Genomic DNA, 21,138 nt, shown 5'->3' on the forward strand with positions numbered 1-21,138 from the left:
TGGTGGGTTCTCATGCCATGATGGTATCAATCTTGGTTATAGGGGCGCCACATGGCCGCTTCCTACCTGGTGCCCCAAGTACACCACAGAACCCTGCTCGATCTGGCACTTACTCGCCTTGATCGTGAGGCCTGCTCTTCGCGGCGCCATCAACACTTCCCAGAGGTGGCGCAGATGTTCATCCCAGGTGGAACTGAACACTGCAATGTCATCCAGGTATGCGGCACTGAAATCTTCGAGTCCAACCAGCACCTGGTTGACCAATCTCTGAAAGGTGGCAGGGGCATTCTTCATCCCAAAGGGCATAACTCGGAATTGGTAGTGCCCATCTGCTGTGGAGAATGCTGACCTCTCTTTGTCCCCATCAGCTAAGGCGATCTGCCAGTAAGCAGACGTCAAATCAAACGTACTGAGCCACCATGTAACCCCTAGCCAATCAAGGAGCTCATCAGCTCAGAGGATGGGTTTGCGTCAGTCTTGGTGACTGAATTGAGTCCTCGGTATTCCACACAGAACCGGAGTTCAGGTGTGGTACCAGGTGCGGCAGCCTTTGGGACCAAGACCATTGGTATGGCCCAAGGGCTGTTAGAGGACTCAATCACCCCCAAGGCAAACATCTTGGAGACCTCCTCCTTGACATAAGCTCTGACCCTGTCAGTCACTCTGTAAGCTTTCTGCTTAACAGGAGGACTGTTCCCAGTGTCCACATCATAGATTCACCACTCAGTGATACCAGGAACCAGGGAGAACAGATCAAAGAATTGTCCCAACAGTTGGCGACAGTCATTCTGCTGCTCAGGGGTCAGGGTGGTAAAGAGGTTTACACCATCTACTGACCCATCTTGCTCAATTGCAGACAGGAGGTCAGGAAGAGGCTCAGTCTCCTCCTCCGTTCCAGCATCTGTTGCTAGGAGCATGCCCACTTCGAACCTCTCCAAGTGGGGCTTTAGGGGGTGACGCGAAGGACCCGCAAAGGGTTCCTAGGAGACCGCAAGTTCACCAGGTAGGTGACATTACTCTTGAGCTCCACCACCTCAAAAGGTCCGTCCACTTATCCTGGAGTGCACAGGGATCCACTTGGGCCATGACCCAAACTTTCTGTCCAGGCTGAAACTAGATCAGAGTGGCATTCTGATCATACCACTCTTTCATTTCTTCCTGGTTGGCTTCCATATTCGCCTGAGCAAGCTGTCTGAAATGCCTAGTCTGGTTCCTGAAGGCCAGCATGTAACTGTATATATCCTGGGGAGGTTTACCGGGAGCTTTCTCTCAGCCTTCTTTCCCCAGACTCAAAGGTCCTCTTACCGCGTGACCATACAGCAGTTCAAAGAGACTGAACCCTATGGACTTCTGTGGCACCTCACGGTAAGCAAACAGAAGGCATGGCAAGAGGATGTCCCACTTACGCCTCATGGGTTCCTCAAGACCCGTAATCATGCCCTTCAAGGTCTGGTTGAATCTCTCAACCAGGCTATTACCTTGGGGGTGGTAAGGAGTTGTGAACTTGTAAGTTGCACTGCACTCCTGCCACAGAGACTTCATATATCTGGATATGAAGTTGGTACCACGGCCTGACACCACCTCTCTGGGGATCTGCACACGGGAGAAAATCCCCATCAATGCACGTCTCACCACAGGGGCTGTCATTGTCCTGAGTAAGCATGGGCGTAAAATCCGTTCCGCCCGCGGATTTTTCGGATTTTCGGCAAATTCGCAATCCGCGAACTCTCGCGAATTTGTCAAAAATCCGTGAATTCGCTCGCGGCGGATTTTTTGCTTGGTGATACAATATTGCGGCGCGCGACGTGGTGCACGGCGTTCACTTTCCGTCATTAAGCGTTTGCCGAGTTGTTTTTCTCGATCATATTTTGCGAGTGCTGCGCCATTTTGGATCTTGCTGCGGGATCCCGCGGGAGTTTGGCGCCCGCGAATACGTAATTGCGGCTTGCCACCTTGCACAGCACGCCTCGCGAGAGTTCGCAATTGCGAACACGTAGTTGCGGCGGACAGGAACAATCTCGCACTCGCGAAATAGAGATTTTGCAATTCAGCACAAGAAATCCACCAGCAAACAGGATAAACCTTCAGAAAATGATGATTTTTATCAGAATCACTCCTCAGGTTGACATTTGCATGGCCTTTTTTTTTGCAAGGAGTCCATTTTTGGGGGGGGGGGGGAAGGAAGTGCCCCACAGTCTCCAACTTCCTGTTCCTGTCCAGCAGGCTCCTCCCAGTGCTTTCTTCATGTGCTGGTCACTTTCATTTGGACCTTGACCTGGAAGGATTACTTTTTGTGGGTGCTGCTGGATATTTGGATTTGAGGCCATTATTGACTTTCTTTGGATCACTTTTGGATTAGAAATCAACTTTCACAAGTAAGTTTGTTTGGGGCATTACAGTTGCTGCAACTACAATTTTGGAACTTTTTCAGAACATTAAATAAAATATATTGTGGGTAGCCACAGTATCCAGTAGGACCAGGGTTGGTTATGGGTGCATGATACAACTGTTTTGTTGAATTTAAACACCATTGAGGCCATGGATGGGCTGGGATTGTGCTGATTTTTGTTGTTTTTGTCGTTTTTTTGGGGCTGCTGGTGGGGCCCTTTGCCCAGGGGTGGTGAGTGTTGCATGGGCCTAGTCTTTCTGTGGGGTGTCTTCTTGAATGTAAACATCATTGAGGCCATGGATGGGCTGGGATTGTGCTGATGTTTGTGTTTTTTGTCGTTTTTTTGGGGCTGCTGGTATGGCCTTTTGCCCAGGGGTAGTGGTGCATGGACTGAGTGTGCCTGTGGTGTGGTCTCACTCTCTTTAATGTAAACATCCTAGATGGCATTGGATTGTGGTGATTTTTGGGTGTTTTTCTGTTTTTTTGGGGTGTACTGTTGATGTGGACTGGCCATGTGGGTGGTGGTGGTGGTGGCCATCTTGAGTGCTGGCTGGTACAGGCAACATGTGCTTGGGGTGCAAGGGGCCATTTTGAAGAGGGGCAGTGTCTGATGCCTGCACTTATTTTGCCTACTTTTCATCCATTATGCCCAGGGGTAGTGAGTGTTGCATGGGCCTAGTCTTTCTGTGGGGTGTCTTCTTGAATTTAAACACCATTGAGGCCATGGATGGGCTGGGATTGTGCTGAATTTTGTGGTTTTTGTCATTTTTTGGGGCTGCTGGTGGGGCCCTTTGCCCAGGGGTGGTGAGTGTTGCATGGGCCTAGTCTTTCTGTGGGGTGTCTTGTTGAATTTAAACACCATTGAGGCCATGGATGGGCTGGGATTGTGCTGTTTTTTGTCGTTTTTTTGGGGCTGCTGGTGTGGCCTTTTGCCCAGGGGTAGTGGTGCATGGACTGAGTGTGCCTGTGGAGTGGTCTCACTCTCTTTAATGTAAACATCCTGGATGGCATTGGATTGTGGTGATTTTTGGGTGTTTTTCTGTTTTTTTGGGGTGTACTGTTGATGTGGACTGGCCATGTGGGTGGTGGTGGTGGTGGCCATCTTGAGTGCTGGCTGGTACAGGCAACATGTGCTTGGGGTGCAAGGGGCCATTTTGAAGAGAGGCAGTGTCTGAGGCCTGCACTTATTTTGCCTACTTTTCATCCATTATCCCCAGGGGTAGTGAGTGTTGCATGGGCCTGGTCTTTCTGTGGGGTGTCTGCTTGAATTTAAACACCATTGAGGCCATGGATGGGCTGGGATTGTGCTGAATTTTGTTGTTTTTGTCGTTTTTTGGTGCTGCTGGTGGGGCCCTTTGCCCAGGGGTGGTGAGTGTTGCATGGGCCTAGTCTTTCTGTGGGGTGTCTTGTTGAATTTAAACACCATTGAGGCCATGGATGGGCTGGGATTGTGCTGTTTTTTGTGTTTTTTGTCGGTTTTTTGGGGCTGCTGGTGTAGCCTTTTGCCCAGGGGTAGTGGTGCATGGACTGAGTGTGCCTGTGGTGTTGGCTCACTCTCTTTAATGTAAACATCCTGGATGGCATTGGATTGTGGTGATTTTTGGGTGTTTTTCTGTTTTTTTGGGGTGTACTGTTGATGTGGACTGGCCATGTGGGTGGTGGTGGTCGTGGCCATCTTGAGTGCTGGCTGGTACAGGCAATATGTGCTTGGGGTGCAAGGGGCCATTTTGAAGAGAGGCAGTGTCTGAGGCCTGCACTTATTTTGCCTACTTTTCATCCATTATCCCCAGGGGTAGTGAGTGTTGCATGGGCCTAGTCTTTTTGTGGGGTGTCTGCTTGAATTTAAACACCATTGAGGCCATGGATGGGCTGGGATTGTGCTGAATTTTGTTGTTTTTGTCATTTTTTGGGGCTGCTGGTGGGGCCCTTTGCCCAGGGGTGGTGAGTGTTGCATGGGCCTAGTCTTTCTGTGGGGTGTCTTGTTGAATTTAAACACCATTGAGGCCATGGATGGGCTGGGATTGTGCTGTTTTTTGTCATTTTATTGGGGCTGCTGGTGTGGCCTTTTGCCCAGGGGAATGGTGCATGGACTGAGTGTGCCTGTGGTGTGGTCTCACTCTCTTTAATGTAAACATCCTGGATGGCATTGGATTGTGGTGATTTTTGGGTGTTTTTCTGTTTTTTTGGGGTGTACTGTTGATGTGGACTGGCCATGTGGGTGGTGGTGGCCATCTTGAGTGCTGGCTGGTACAGGCAACATGTGCTTGGGGTGCAAGGGGCCATTTTGAAGAGAGGCAGTGTCTGAGGCCTGCACTTATTTTGCCTACTTTTCATCCATTATGCCCAGGGGTAGTGAGTGTTGCATGGGCCTAGTCTTTCTGTGGGGTGTCTTGAATGTAAACATCATGGATGGCATGGGATTGTGCTGATTTTTCTGTGTTTTTCGATTTTTTGGGGTGTATAACTGAACTGATGTTCCTCTGTCTTCCATTGCTTTTAGGTGCACAAGACTCAAGAGAACCACCAGTGCCAGGAAGAAGTCCTGCAGCGGTGTGTGTGTGCAGCATAACGTGACGCGACGTCACGTCTGGACACAGACAACTCTGCAACTCGTGCAACTGCTGCCTGCTGTTCTGACCTGCTCTGAAGAAGATGGCCCCAAAAAAAGTTACCCGTAGCTCCTCTAGCAAGAAAGTTGCCAGTAAGGAGCAGAAGAAGCAAGTTACCAAGGAGACTGGTGTGCCCGCCACCCCTTTTTTTGGGAGTAAAAAAAAAAGTATGCCTGCAGCAGCTGGGGACCAAGCTGGGAGCTGCACCCCCGCTCCATTGGACTCAGTGCCACCACCACCACCACGCCAACTTAAGTCCAAGCCCTTCACTGCTGCAGAGGCACTTAGTCTAGTTGTTCAATCACCATCGACCAGTGATGTTGGCTCATCGCAAGAAAGTAGCAGCAATGTCCCTCAATCAACACAGGTTGTTGTAACTCATCTGACGAGTGTTGAACAACCACAGCCGCAACAAAAACCACATGTGCAAGTACAAGCCCAAGTACATGTGGAAGGAGAGGCAGCGCAAGGAGATGCGCAAGCAGAGGTGCATGGAGGGTCACAAGTGCCCACAATAGTTGTTCCTCCCAAAGTAGGGGCACATCAGGAAATCGACAATCAAGGCGAGGTATCATTTGAGGAAGACACTCCTCCTGATGATCATTCATTGTCTTCCACACCCCTAGCAAGGAAGAGATCAAGGGTGGTGTCTACATCTTCTTCAAGCACACCTCCTTCTGATGATACAGATCAAAATTGGGAACCAGCACCACTGCCGTCTGAGAGTGAGGCACATGATCTGACAAAGGTAGTTAAGCGTAAAAGGAAGCTCGTCCAAAGTCTCAGAGTTATGGAGTGTGATGATGAGGCTCAACAAGAAGTGGCGGATACTGCTGCTGATGAAGACTCTGACAACGACGACCCAGTCATCATAAAGGTCACTGCAGCCCCAGCGGGCATGCAGCAAACAGACATTTTGACCCTAGCCCGAAAAGCTGCTGAGCGTGATGATGGTGATGTTGTCGACGAGGAGGCAGTGGAAACACCACAATCATTGGAGTTAAGTAGTACACCAACTCGTACCGCTTCCATATTTCTTTCTCACAAGAAGGGACCTCCATCAACCTCGACCTTAATTAGTGGCGGTGAAAGTGCACAACGTACAAAAGTTGGGCAATCCAGATCCTCCACTTCATCTGGCATTAGCAGCATGACCACCACCACCAGTATCGCCGCCTCCTCCGGCCCCCACAGACACTTCAAGTCCCCAGTTTGGGACTTCTTTACTGTTTGCCCAAAAAGGGAAAAGTTCGCCATTTGTACCATTTGTAAGGTTGCAGTTAGTCGTGGTAAGTTTGGTACCAACTATGGTACCGGAGGCCAGAGAGGTCATCTTAGGAGACAGCACACTGTCCAATGGTTTGCGCACCTAAAGGCGATCAAGAAAGCCCGAATTGGAAGTCAAGAAAACGTTGATGTTTCATCTGATGATGGCGAGGAGGAAGAAGACGTGTCAAACACTTCACTTACACCCAGTACCCCTGTCAGCAGCACACCCCATGTGAGGCACACTAAGAGTGTTGGAGCGAGTGAGACACCAACGCGAAAAAGCTCACCAGCGAGCATAATTGGGTCAAAGAATTCATTATCATCCCGTAAATGCTTGGTCCAGGGCAACATTAGAACCATGTTTTGTTCAGACGCGCCATATGAACGCAACCACCCACTGACGCGTCTGTATAACACTAAGCTGGCTAAAATGCTAGCTGTGGCCCTTCTCCCTTTTTCTTTTGTAGAAGCGGTAGGTTTTCTAGAATTAGTGGCAGCGCTCTGCCCTAAATGGAAGGTTCCTAGCCGGTTCTATTTTGCCAGAGTTGCGGTTCCAGCACTACATGAAGATGTGCTTGAGGTGATTGGGGCAGCTTTGCAGAAGAGTGTTGTTCACACTATACATCTGACAACAGACATGTGGACCAGTGGCGCAGGCACTGATTACATGTGCATCACTGCACACTGGGTCTCTTTTTCAGGGGTTAAAGCAAAGCTAAACGCAGGTGTTGACCCGGACCAAGTTTTTAAAGCTGCTCAGAAACATGCAACACTAGCCATGTTTGGCTTGGAGAAAAGTCACACAGCACGAAACATTTTGGACGAGTTTAACAAAAAGGTCTTTCACTGGCTGTCCCCAAAAAAACGCCAGATTGGTTATGTTTCCACGATAATGGCGCCAATGTAGTTAAGGCCATGGCACTGGGTGACTATTTCAGAGTGCCGTGTTTGGCGCACTGTATCAACCTGGTAGTTCAAAAATTCTTGAGTGATAAAGACAGTTCAGCGTGCGAGGTAATGGCCACCTGCCGAAAAATGTGCAACCATTTCAGCCATTCTTTTAAGGCCCGGAAGCATCTGAGGAGCCTGCTACATGAACGTCTAATGCCAGTGAAAGCACTCATCCAGGAGGTGGCAACACGTTGGAACTCAACCTTCTACATGCTTGAGCGTCTGTATGAGCAGTATACGGTACTCGATCACTATTTCTTAACACTGGGTACAGCTCAGAAGGACCTGAGGATGGATGCGGCGCACTGGGAAATAGTTAAAAGCCTGACAGAAATGCTTCGTCCTTTTGAGGTCTTCACGCGTGCAGTCAGCAAGGAGGACTGTAATTTGGGAAAAGCTATCCCATTGTTGTGCATGCTGGAGCACCAACTGAAGGCGGTGTCTTCTAAGTTAGAAAAAGATGAAAAAAACAAAGACCCTTTTGTTTTGTCGGAGAAATTATTAGAGCGCCTACGTGGTGATGAACGTCTTAAAATGATCAACTCAGAAAAGCATTACATTTGTGCTACTATTCTGGATCCACGCTACAAAAAGGTGCTGGCAGGCCAAGCATTTTTTCCTTTTGCTGATGAAGATGTTAAAAAGTACAAACGTTGGCTAGCCTGGTCAGCCAAGAGGTTTGAAAAAGAACGGCAGGATATTGAAGGAGAAGGCAGTACATCAGCATCAGCATCAGCAGGCCATCCCCAGTCAAAAGAATCCACTTCTGCACCTGTGGCTGTGGCACAAGTGACCTCTCAGCCGTTAAAGACACCGGCAACCGGATCATCTGCACCACACACAAGAGTAACATTGGCTGCTGAAGAGGATTGGCTATCTTAGCTTGGGTATGGTTCTCGAAAAAAGGTCACAGGCACAGCAAAAAGTAAGCAAAGTGGGGGAACCGTTGAGGACCTTGAGTCGATGGTGCAGGACTATCTGAATGACTCAACAGAGGTCTTTCTTAATGATGAGCCATTGGAGTATTGGCATGGGAAAAAACAATTGTGGCCACAGCTCTCCAACCTGGCTATAAACTACTTGTCTTGCCCACTCGCAAGTGTGTCTTCTGAACGTGTTTTCAGTGCTGCTGGTGGCATTGCAACTCCCAAACGGAGCCGTCTCTCGCCCAAAAATGTGGAGAGGCTAACAATGATCAAGATGAATCAGCACCTCATACCACCAGATTACAAAGTACGAGAAAGCACGCCGCATGAAGACGAGGAGGACAGCAACGTAGATGAGGGAATTTGTTCTCTGTTCGGTGACCCTGACCTCATCCTGCCTGAATTCGCAGAGTATGATGACGAACTCTTATTCTTATTCCCTGACACCGAGCCCTGAAAATGAGACAATGAATCAATAACTTTCTTTTTCGTCCTTATTCACTTTTATTCCTGTGTGTCTGTCTTTCTTTGTTTTGCACAGTTAATTTAATTCAAACTTTAATCACCTAATCACAAAAACAAGCCCATCAGCAGAACTGTCTTCACTTGTTTGCTTATTGATTTGAAGGTGCCACAGTCTACATTCCTCAGGTTCACAAGTTCAGAAGAACATGCTCCTCTATCCTCCTCCTCCAGACTCCTATTTCCCTCAAAGCAGAGGGCTGGATTACGCCCAATGAAGAAAGACTCAGCACTTGTGGAGGTGTTCTACTTCTTTGCGGGTGAGTTGACGGCTCTGGGCCCATTGCTGTGAAGCTCTAATAACGGATAAAAGTGTTTTGGACCAAATATGAGGCGGAAATTTCTTGCCGTTTTTGCTGACTTGCTTGCCTTTGAGGTGCTCTTTGGCGGGGTTTTGGGTGTTTGTGGGTGACTTTTGGGGTCTGGGAGCACTGCTGCAACAGTCTAATCTTGATTGCATTTGCTTTTCAGGAAATCCGTGGTGGAAAACAGGAGTTATGATGATGACCTAGCTGCACAGCGCGTTTGGACCGAAGGCCGAGAGATATTGTAAGTATGGGATTTTGCTTTTTGGCTGTTTGGGGGTGTTGTAGCGTGCTTTTTTGCGGGTGGGTTGGCGGGTCTTGGGGTATTCCTGGGAAGGTCGAATACCGGATAGAAGTGGTTTGGACTATATCCATGCAGAATTTTTTTTTGCTATTTCTTCTGACATCTTGCTCAATGTAGCGTTTTCGGGGGCCTGTTTGGGGGGCTTCCTGGTGTTTGTGGGTGGGTTTTGGTGTCTCTGTCGGAGCACTGCTGCGACAGTCTAATCTTGATTGCATTTGCTTTTCAGGAAATCCGTGGTGGAAAACAGGAGTTATGATGATGACCTAGCTGCACAGCGCGTTTGGACCGAAGGCCGAGAGATATTGTAAGTATGAGATTTTGCTTTTTGGCTGTTTGGGGGTGTTGTTGCGTGCTTTTTTGCGGGTGGGTTGGCGGGTCTGGGGCATTCCTGGGAAGGTCTAATACCGGATAGAAGTGGTTTGGACAAAATCCATAAGGAAAAGCCTTTTGGCACTTTTTGTAACTTATGGTTCGTTAGGGTTAGCCCTAGCAGCAGGATTGCATGTGTTTCGGGGTGTTCTATATTTTTGCAACTGGCTATGGATACTTTTGCTTGCTTGCAAGTGGTTTGAATACAATCCACGGTGGGTAAGGGGGTATTTGGGCCTACTTTTACTTTCAAAGTACGTTTTGTCACCATTTTTCTGCTAGGCCTCGTTTTTTGAGATCTGATTGGGGGTCTTCTACATTTTTGCGACTGGCTTTAGTAAGGGTCTTGGTGGGAGCATTGTTGGGAAGGTCTAATTTTGTTCTAAAACACAGTTTACAGTACACCTAGCTTGAGGGGAAAGATCCGCTAAATTAATTTGGCCATACTTATTTATCCTTCAAATGGTGACTCAGACAGAGTACGCAATTTCAAAAATATTGTACTGTCTATTAGGAAAATCAAAGTGTGACTTTTTGCACCACACAGCGTACATACCTTATATTTATTTATCAGTGGTATTGTAATAGCACTTCCTGTTTTCCGTTCAATAATTACAGGCCGGGTTTCAGTCAACATCCGCCAGGCAGGCAGTGGACAGGGTGTCTTCTGTCAGTGGTCACCAACATTGATGGACGAAGCGTCAGCTGGAATGGAGGAGTGCCGCTAATAAGAGGAATTGTTTGCTGCATGCAACTTACTTACCAAATTCAACAGGACAACTCCAACAACATACAGATGCAGTATCCATTGTTTTCTTCTATGAGTCTGACTGCATTTCTTGGATCTCTCTCTGCTTCTAAATTGATCCCTACAGCCATTCTATAGGTTTTCATTCGGCTAATTTTTAAACCTAATTTAATGTAAGAAGTGTTTCTCTGAGTGCAGAGATAGGCTAGTCAAAACGCTGCAGCCCTGTACTGTCGCATTCTAGTACTACTTACTTTTCAGTAACAATGCATGCAGTAGGGCATGCACTTCCTTTATGTCATTTGTGGTTAGCTTTAGTTTGTACCCAAAGATTTCTTTATCTTCAATTATTGTTTGTCCACGCTGTGCTTTTTTTTCTTCTCTCAACAAAACCTACCCAAAAAGAAAGCCCCATTCCCATCCATTTTCCAAACCCTAACCCTCTTCCCCCGGGCTGTGTGGTTTTGCTTGATGTGTGACTAAATGACATCAATAATTCCACACACTTGCTGGGGAGGATAAGGTCATAGCAACAGGCTGGTGAAGGAATCCGAGGATATATTCTAGACTTACTCAGCTTCAGTACTATTTCTTGTAGTAGTAGGAGCCAATGTCAAATAAATTCAACGCAAGTACTAGTTATACTTGCAATACTTTACCATTTGTTAGGCTACATTGTGGCACTGTTCTAGTGTACTGTCACCTGCTATATTCTCTATCGTACCGTAACCGTTGTAATGCTACAGTAAGGACAAACCAGGTTTCGTTTTCTTTTTTTCCATAGGCATGCAACTGCCACTGTGTCACACCACTAGTACCACCGCAATGAGGACATTTCAACCGCCCAGGATTGCCAACCTTAATCCCCATTTCCCGTGGAGCCAGCCCTGGGCCTAGCCCTAATTTCAAACACAAATTACAGGTAAGATAAGCGTTTGGTGGGAGGTAGTATAATGGAGTATTAGGACTAGACGAGAGATTGACGGTAGTACTACTAAAGTCCTAGGACTCTTCAGGAAAACAAACTTACTGTCAAACCCCCACCCACCAGACTCAAAAGCAGTAAAAAACAGGTATGGTCAGATAAAGTTTAAAAAGGTATATTTATGTAGCCCTAACAAAATAATCTCCCTCAAGACCCTCCCTAACCCCAACGATTGTCTTTCAAAAGTCCCAAAAAGAACCCAACTCCCAAATCCCACCCCCCAAAAGTCTCTAAAAAAAGGGCAAGGGACACTACACTACTGGAGGGTGCTGGTGAATTTATCGGCCAGGGCATCATACTCCTTGCGGAGGGTGGCATGGTCGAAGCGGAGGCCCTCCACCAAGTTCTTATAGTATGGACCTCCTGCTCCAGGTAGGACACTCTGAGTCCTAAGCGGCGCTGGCTTGCCTTGCAACTCCTGTGGGGGGCAGCTGGTGTCTTTGCTGCTTGGCGGTGGCGGTTGGCTTTGGTAGCCCGGCTCCGTACCGCTGGAGCACTGCGCTGGCTGGCAGCCCGTGAGGGCACGGAGGAGGATGTAGCTGTCCCAGTGGAGGATGTTGTGGTTCCACCGGTTGACTGCGTGTCCTCCTCCTCCAGGGCCACCAGCCGCCTATATTCGGCGACAGTGGCATCCAGCCTCCGTAGCCGGGCCATTCGAGCCTGCTCCCTCTGTGATGTCGATTTGGAAGGAGCAACTATATGAAGAAAGAAAGACATAGTCTGTAACCAATGCTCCTTAACATTAATAACACAAAGTGATTGAGCCGAAAGTTGTGTCACAGTACAAGTCGCAAATTGAAAGCACAGTACATAACTATTTAGGACAGTATCTATCTAACCTCCCACTTCTGCATCCTTGCTCTAACATTAGTGGGAGTTTAATGAACAAATTCTACGACCACTATGGACTTCCATTACAGTCGACTATGACAGTACACCAGTCTTATTCTTCTTCTTCTCTCTTGTTTAGGAAAATTGGTACGTTATCTTATGCAAGCCGGCAGAATGCCAGCGCAGTGAACTTGCACCCGAGAAAAACAGACGCACACCATGATGAGTGAGACAGACTTGCGTTACTGTACCGGTCCAGTACATGCAGGTGGTGAAGCTATTGCTTTTCTATTACGGGTGGCACTGAGAATACTCTGTTACAAGGGCTACTGCTTAATTAATTTACCTTTCACCCTACAGTGCAAATGAGTACTAGAAAAGGAAAATGAAGAAGCTAAATAATTTGATTATCTATCACTTCACATGGGATGTATTTGATGACATATGGGATGACTTTAGGTGCTTTGCTTATTATTGAGTGAACAGTGATACACCCACACATGAATGACGTACTACTACTAAACTAAAGTTATTAAGAGAGGTACGGAGTGTCCACCGTAATAACCGGATATATGCTGTGCTTGCAGTTGCAATACAAACTACTGCTACTATTCATGGTAGTATTGGACAAATTTACAATTTCTTTTCCTTGCCAGTTGCCTTCCCTACACTGGAACGGACGTGCGGGTGCGGTGTTACATGCTCTTCAAGGTAACACTTAGTTCATCCAGTGACCATCTACTCTCTCTAGATACACATATGCTATCTAAGAGTCAGATAATACCATGCTCCAGGCATTCATCCATTCAAAGTATATGCACACATACAGTTTCTGTTTCACCCACCCAGGCTGTTCTCCTTCCACCCATCCTTGCTTCATCATTGACCCAGCCATGCACCATACCATATTCTTTCCTTCCCAGCCACCTCGGGGACCAAGCAAACACATATCATTCTTCTTTGCCAGCCGTCATAAAATTTCTCGTCCTTCCACACTTACTTACACCCTTCTTTCGCTTTTCATTCATCCCATCCATCAAGTTCATCTAAGATCTTATTGGGATTCTTCTCACCAAAAACTTCACAGCTAAGTCGAAGTACATTTAGAGGAGGCTACTACCTGGTTGATTTATTATACACCCGTGCAGAAAGCACACTATGCAGTCTTCAATCTCAATAAGTAAGGAATATATAGCTTACCTCTTCCCGCCACCACCGTGTGAACCCTCACAGGAACGTCTGGCACTTGCACCGCATCCTCCCCAGAGTCCTCGTCCAAAACCACCACCTCCGCGCTCGCCCCGCCACCAGATGTTACACCTACAAAGTACATTTAAGAATGTTAGAAATACACCACTCACTACTATATAATATTTGGTCTAGGAGGAATAAAGAAATGTTCAAAAAACGAAATACAATGTAATAATTTGTAACTGTATACTCTAAAGTAAAAATGTCCCTTTTTCCAGGGAAGGCTGTTGTCTTGCTGCACTTTTTGGCACAACTGATGAATGCTTGCTTTTTATTTTTAACACACGCCACTTTTTCTCCTAACAGAAGCTTGACTTCTAAGAACACGATCAGGGTCAAGCTCAAGTTCAAACCAGGTGAGAGCTCAGCTCGACCACAAGAAATGTGTCCAATTAATCGTTAGCACTAAGCACTTTTCCATTTTCAGTTAAACTTTTACTTTTATGACAAAGTGTATTTTAATAAATGTGTTTCGTTTTAATAAAGCTTTTAAACTTAAATAGACTCTGTGGTTTTTGATCCTCCAGACTAGAGTGGATGAGCTAAAGGTTTTGGAATTTTTGCAGGCATGAGTGCCTCTGACACTTCTTGACTGACTCCGTACTCTTGTCCTGCGTTGGATAATCTAATCATCATTGGGGATCAATCATCGGTGACTTTGGGAGCTAAATGACTCTGCCACACTATCTAGTCAGTAAGGAGATTGGGGGTTCTTCAAAGTCTGATATCACTGAGGTATGTGGAAAGAAAGTCTACCTGCGCCTATTATAATTGATAAACAATGCACTATTTAGTGTTCATAGTTCGGTTTGTGCAGATTTGTCCCTGCAACAGTAGTAGAATGGATTGTCCTCCTATCCAAACCAAAAGTAAAGTAGTATCTTATTCTTTCTTGGTGGTCATTCACCTTTTTATTGTTGGCAATTATCAAAGCATAAACATTTAGAAGACTTGAAAAGACATTATGGACAATCCCAGAGGACTGCACTCAGTGCATAGAGCTATTGCTGACTAGAATGGGAGTCCAATTTAATTGCCAAATGTGCATCCTTAGTTAGCTACACAGACAGACTAATAAGAATAATCTAGTAATACCACAGGGAGTCATAGTCGAGGCAGGATAAGAATTTAGATCCAGTCTACAAGAAGATCAAAGATGATTTAGAAAAAATCGAATGAGGAACGCTAGGAAAAAATAGGTACTCTATATTAAAATTAAAACTTACTGGGGCCAGCAAAGGAGCCCTCGCCTGCCCGATCCTGGCCTGTATCCTCCTGAACAGCACCCTCCTCCTCCTCCTCCTGTGTCCTCTTGCCCTTGGGGGGAGCTGATGTACAACATGAAAGAAAGAAAGACCAGAAAACATGGATGAGATTTGTCAACCAAATCAAACATTTCAAAAGAACAATAACAAAATATTTTGGAGAAATAGCAAATAGATAGACAACTATTCCACAGGATATATTGACCAATCTCATATGGTATACTACGTTATTCGTATTGCCTGATTTGCGGACCGTTGACTTTGAAAGTTCCTATGTAACTCACTAAACAGACTACTAAAAAGGTTTGCCTAGGCCTAGCAGGCAGCAGTCCGCAGCACGCGAAGTGACAGACAAAGTCCATCGTGCTTGCAGATCAGTGAATACTCAAACTATCAATCCACCGACCACCACCACTATTTCTTCTTATAGCCATGTGTCTAAAGGAAGTACTGGACTTCAGTCTGTTGGGGCTGATTTAGAAGTCCCTTGCGGCTCATTTTACTCCATTGTTGCGTGACTTTTGTGACGCAACGGCAGAACAAAAGAGGCGCCATGGTGCGGCGTATATAAAAAAAAATGACGCATATGGGAGATGCATCACGTTGTAAAGCCCTGCGCCATCAGGGGGCGTTCCGGCGCAAGGGAGGGCGTTCCTGCGCAGGAACGAATCCTAAAAGTGGCTGAGGGAAATCTACAAGATGTCAATCAGTCACTTTTAGGACAATGATGCGTGACTGAAACACTGCGCCTGCTTGAAGCCGACGTACGGCTTGATGCAGCATTGGGGAGATAGGGCACCCCAGAGCATTGCTGGAGCTGCGCCATCGTTGGCACGCAACTCCAGCAATGTGCCGCCTTTACGGCATAGATGCGTAAGGCTTCTGTGACGTTTTGGGCCCATGGGTGGTGGTGGTGGCATGGCGCACAATTACTGCCGCATCCCTGCTACTTTGCAGGGATGCGCCGGTAATTGAAAATATGACCCTTAGTGTCTAGCATTACGCAGTTCTTTACACTACACTCATACATAATTTCTCAGGCCAATGAAATGAACACAAAATACAAAACAAATAAGCATAGTAGCAAGCAAGGCTACTGAGAAGGAGAGCAGTGCACCTGAAAGGCATAGAAGATTTTGAAATATAATTTACCTACAATGTAATCGGCAGCATTATTGCTTTTGGTAAAGAACAAAGATTTGCAAATAACAGAGCCGGATAAAACAGAGTAGTGATGAAATAGCTAGAAATAGCTACTACTACTCGCCGAGCGCGTCCAGCAAGTCGCGTTCCCGGTCCATGACATCCGTCCAGCGGTGGGTGGCCTGGTTATAGGTGCGCCGGACCCCAGAGAGCTTAAACATGGCCCGGCACACCTTCTCCCACCGCTTCCGGCGCTCCCGGATGCCATAGCCGGTTGCGATCTTGCCGCCTCCCAGGATGGTCTTGGGGAGGCGGCGCTGGACGTGGAATATTAGTACGGCCACCTCCTCCGCGCTAAAGATCTCCCATGGCATCACTAGCTCCCCCCTCAAACGCCCGCACGGGAGCCGGACACGGGGTGCGGGACCCTTCCCCTTCTCAGGGTGCTTCCCGGCTCCCTTTACCATGGTCTGGGCAGAAATGAATGTAAATAATAAAGAAGAAATAGAATAGGGAAGAAGAAAAGGAAAGAGTTTAAAAAAGTAGTTTAAAATTAACAAAAAGTAGCAGAAAACACAAAAATATAGAGCTAGAAAAATAGAGGGATAGATAATAAGTAAAATAGATCAAAAAAACTTCAAACAAGCAAAGGATGGAAGTGATTCAGAGAGGATACAGAAAGCATGCCCAGAACCATAGCAATGAATGAGAAACAAGATGGCTGCGCCCGTTCACGACCTCATGGGTAAGTTCGCGCGAGATTTTCCTCGCGATCACGCGCGAAATTGTACTAGCGAGCAGCACACTTTGCGAGATTACACATAGCAGCCGGAAACGGAATTATGTCACGCAAACAAGATGGCCGCGCCCGTGTACGACCGTTAGGGTAACTTCGCAAACGTATCGCTACAAGCGCCTTGCGAACATGCAAAAAATCACGCGAACATACACGCCGCAAAAAAAACAAATAGTGTATTCGCACGCATTCGCTGCTTCCGAAATCGATCTCGCACGGATTCGCGCTCCGCAAATGGCGCGAAATTGCAGAAAAACGACTTTTTGCTAAACTGAAAGCAATCAGCAGGTGCAAAAGTTCAAACTTAACATTAGTAACCATTCACTCTAGTGCTTCCTGAGGGGCCCCTCCAGAGTTCAGTTGCCTATTTGCAACTATTCTATGACCCTGCTATGACCCAAACAGCAGGCTCATAGAATAGCTACAAGTAGACCATAAAGGTCCTGTGAATTTTTTTTTCACTGCAACAGAAAGGAAATTACACATAAGGAAGGAAGCAGGTGCCAGCCAGATTGGAAGTTTCAAAATTACTGACACATTAATGAACCCCAAATTAATTCATGGCAGTTGAAGAAGGGCAGGTGTGCTTGCTTTCACTGCAACAGAAAGCAAATTACAGATAAGGAAGGAAGCAGGTGCCAGCCAGACTGGAAGTTTCAAAATCACTGACACATTAATCAACCCCAAATTAATTCATGGCAGTTGAAGCAGGGCAGGTGTGCTTGCTTTTTTTCACCCCCATAATCTACAGTAATAAACAAACCTAATGGGTGGCAGTGAGGATGTACCAGAGGGTGGCATGGGTGTACCAGAGGGTGGCAGTGGTGAACCAGAGGGTGCTGTGAACCTGTGATGATAAACCAGACGTAGAAACAACATAGTCGCGGCCGTTGCGAGCCGAAAAGTAAGTTCGCAATTGCGAAATGGTCCACAAATCCTCGCGAACGCTCGCCAACACAAAAAACACAAAAATCCGCAAATCCGCGACAGTTCGCGGATTTGCGGATTGCGAATCCGTAAATATGCAAATTCGCGTACGCGAGATCCGCTAGATCCGCCCATACTTAGTCCTGAGAGGGATGGCTTCTGGGTAGCATGGTCCACAAAGAGCAGGATAAACCTGTTGCCCATGGCTGTCTTAGGGTCCAGTGGCCCCACATTGTCAATGCCCACCCAGTCAAAGGGGGTACTGGCCACAGGGAAAGGTTGGAGAGGAGCCTTGTGCTTCCTTCCACTTTTATCACTTGCTTGGCAAGTCTGAAAAGTCCTGCTATGAGTGTCTGAGCTCTTGCGCAGCAGGGGCCAATAAAAGTGGATGACAAGCTGTAAAAGGTCTTCTCCTGCCCCAGATGTCCAGCTAAAGGTATATCATGAGCCAAACCCAGTAGGAAGGCTCTGAAGCGCTGGGGTACCGCCAGCACATGGGCTGACCCAGGCTCAGCAACCTTAGGCTCGCTATACAGGAGACCATTCTCCCACTAGATCCAATGTGATCCAGACTGATCACCTGCTGCCTGGTTTGCTCCCTGTTGCTGCAAACCCACAAGAAAAGGGCACTTCTTCTGCTCCTCACAGAATTCCTCCCTGAAGGGTCCTCCTTGCTGCCAATGGGTCAGCTCAGGCAGGTCCCCCAGTTCGGTAACTTGCTCCCCGGTAGGTTCCAGGGCATCCCCCTCAAGGTCTGCCTTCTCCTGGACCGCGGGAATTGTGGGGGCTGGTTTCCCGCGCCCCCTACCTCTTCTCTTTAAAGCAGGTACCTGGGCCATACTTTCAGGCTCCAGGTCCTCTTGAACACCCTTACTGGATGCCATAGACCGAGTGGTCACACACGCCCACTCAGGCAGACCCAACATCTCTAAATGAGACCTTCTCTCCACCTTAGCCCAAGGGAGTTCACTAAATTGCTGCCCAATAGCCAATCAACAGGCATGGCTGGCCTCACAGCTACTTGAAGGGTACCTGAGACTCCCCCACTCAAAGGTAACCTGAGCCACCTCACATTGGCTCCCTGAGTTGTCCGCAACAACTACAGGGAAGAGTGCATGGGGATCATCTGCTCCTTAGACACCAGCCAACAACTGACAGCTGTCACACTGGCCCCGGTGTCTCTCAGAGCCTCCACCCTATGGCCATTGATGGTCACCCACTGCCTGTATTTCTTAGTGTTATCAGGCAGCTGGGTCCTAGGGACCATCTCACAATCTTCTAAAGAGACAAGGGACATTTCTGCGGGACACCAACCACCTTGGGCACCCATCTCCCCCCCAGGGCTACACTTTCCATCTGACGGGGTGGTGCACAAGGTGGTGCATTGGGATCCCTCTGGGGGCACTTGGGATCATACCAAGAGCGGCCCACTAGACCACACTTGAAGGGGGACCCTGTGAACATGTTTACCTGTCGGGTCCTCTGGCTTCTTCTCAGGGGGAGGCTGGGAACCCTTCCCTTGGTTCCCTTGGGAATTACTTTGGGGCCCTTTCTGGAGCTCCCTGTGTTTACCCTTGTTCCCCCCACTCTTCTGCTGAGAACCCTGCCCACCTTTGGCAGTCTCCCACATGACCCTTGTGGACCCGGGTATTGACCCAGCAGTCGGCCTCCTCAGCAAGCTTCCTAGGGTTAGTTAGCTTGAGATCAATAAGGTGCTGACGTAGCTCTGGAAAACAGTTACCAGACAAGTGCTACCCTGCAAACAAATCATAGAGCTCCATAAAAGTATTCACTTTGCTACGCTTCACCCAACCATCCATAGCTCTGCAAAAGAAAGATACATATTCTACCCAGGTAGTTGCCCCCAGTTCCTTACAATTCCTGAACCTCTGTCTATAGAGTTCTGGGGTCAACCCATACTTGGTCATCAGGGCTTTCTTCATGTGGGCATAAAGCATCCTATTCTCACTGGGCAGGTCTAACAAAGTATCCCTCCCATCACTAACAAAGCGGCCCCACAACCCTGCTCCCCAATCCTTCTCAGGGACCCGGTGAGTCAACATTGCCATTTCATAGGCTGCAAACCACTGCCCAATATCTTCATGCTTATGAAAATCCTTAATGACATCCCTGAGGAAATATACTCTTCCTTCTGCAGGCACAGATGGTGCGCTGCCACCTGAGGGATTCGTTTCTAAGCTTCTAGCTTTGATCTCCAAATCCCTCAACATTCTCTCATGTTCTAATCGCATTCTCTCTGTTTCCAATTCTAACTTGTTATTTTCAAACTCCAGCTTCTTATTCTCTAGGTCTTTCTGACCCGCCATCTTGAGCTTGGCTAGCTCTAATTTATGCACTCTTTTTCTCTCCCTGTCCTCCAGCTCTCCTGGGGACAGGCCCTTGGAAGAAACACTGCTGCCTGGTGGGGATGGTACTCTCTCCTCGGCTAGACCCAATGGCCCACCTAGCTGCCCGTCTGTATCCTCGGCCTCTTCCACAGGCTCAGAGTCATTTCTAGCTTCCAACCAGGCCCTCAGCGCCTTTTCTAACTCATCTGTTTCACAGTGTAGGTATCCACCCTCTATTCCTCAAATCTAGATCCATAGATGTGTTGGATTATGTTTTGCTCATGGCAATAAGAATTGGCAGTCTTTAGCAAAAATAACAGTTCCAAGTGAAAAAATTCTACCAAAATGTATGTGGTTGCGTTTGGTCTGCACTCACTAGTAGTGTACACTAATCCCTGTATATGAGTCACAAATGCAGGTCCAGAATCCTCACCGCTGACCACCAATGTAAGAACTGGGGGTCTCTAGTTGGCAATGTTTTGTCCAAATAGGGACCCTTGCTTCTAGTAAGGGTAAGGGGGCTACATTCCTAAAATAACCCCTGCTCAACCCTGTGGTAGCTTGGCACGAGCTGGTAGGCTTATCTCAGAGGTAGTGTGTAAAGCATTTGTGAACACATACAGTAATACAGTGAAAACACTACAGATAGACACCACACAGGTTTTATAAAAATAATATATTCTTTATATAGACTGAACAAAACACCCAAACGACAAAAATCCACAATACAGTATTAGGACAAATGACTTTTAAATGGTAAAAATAGCTTAGTTCAAAGTTGATAGTAAAGGCCACACGTTTAGATAAAGTACCTTTGGATGCGTAACCCAAGATAAACAAAAAGGTTCACAGGGAGGGCGATGCGTCGGTCCTTGCTTCGGGACAGGTGATGCATCTGTTCCTCTGTGCTTGCGTAAAGTAGGCGATGCGTCTGTTCCTTACCGGAGAGGAGGTGATGCGTCGATCTCGTACTGTGTTCCGGTTGCGATGCAACGAGGCATCTCTGATGCGATGCGACAATGTGAAGGTGATGCGTGCACGCCAGACGGCCGTGCGGTGAACTCGGGAACTTCTCAGCCGCGACAGGCCCTGCGACAACCTTCTCCGGTGATGCGATGGCGACCCTTCCGGTGGCGACATGCTTCTCCAGTAATGCTACGACAAACAGGTGCGATGGAGACACGCTTCTCCGGTGATACG

This window comes from Lissotriton helveticus, chromosome 6, assembly GCF_964261635.1.
Source record: "Lissotriton helveticus chromosome 6, aLisHel1.1, whole genome shotgun sequence".
Classification (NCBI taxonomy): Eukaryota; Metazoa; Chordata; class Amphibia; order Caudata; family Salamandridae; genus Lissotriton; species Lissotriton helveticus.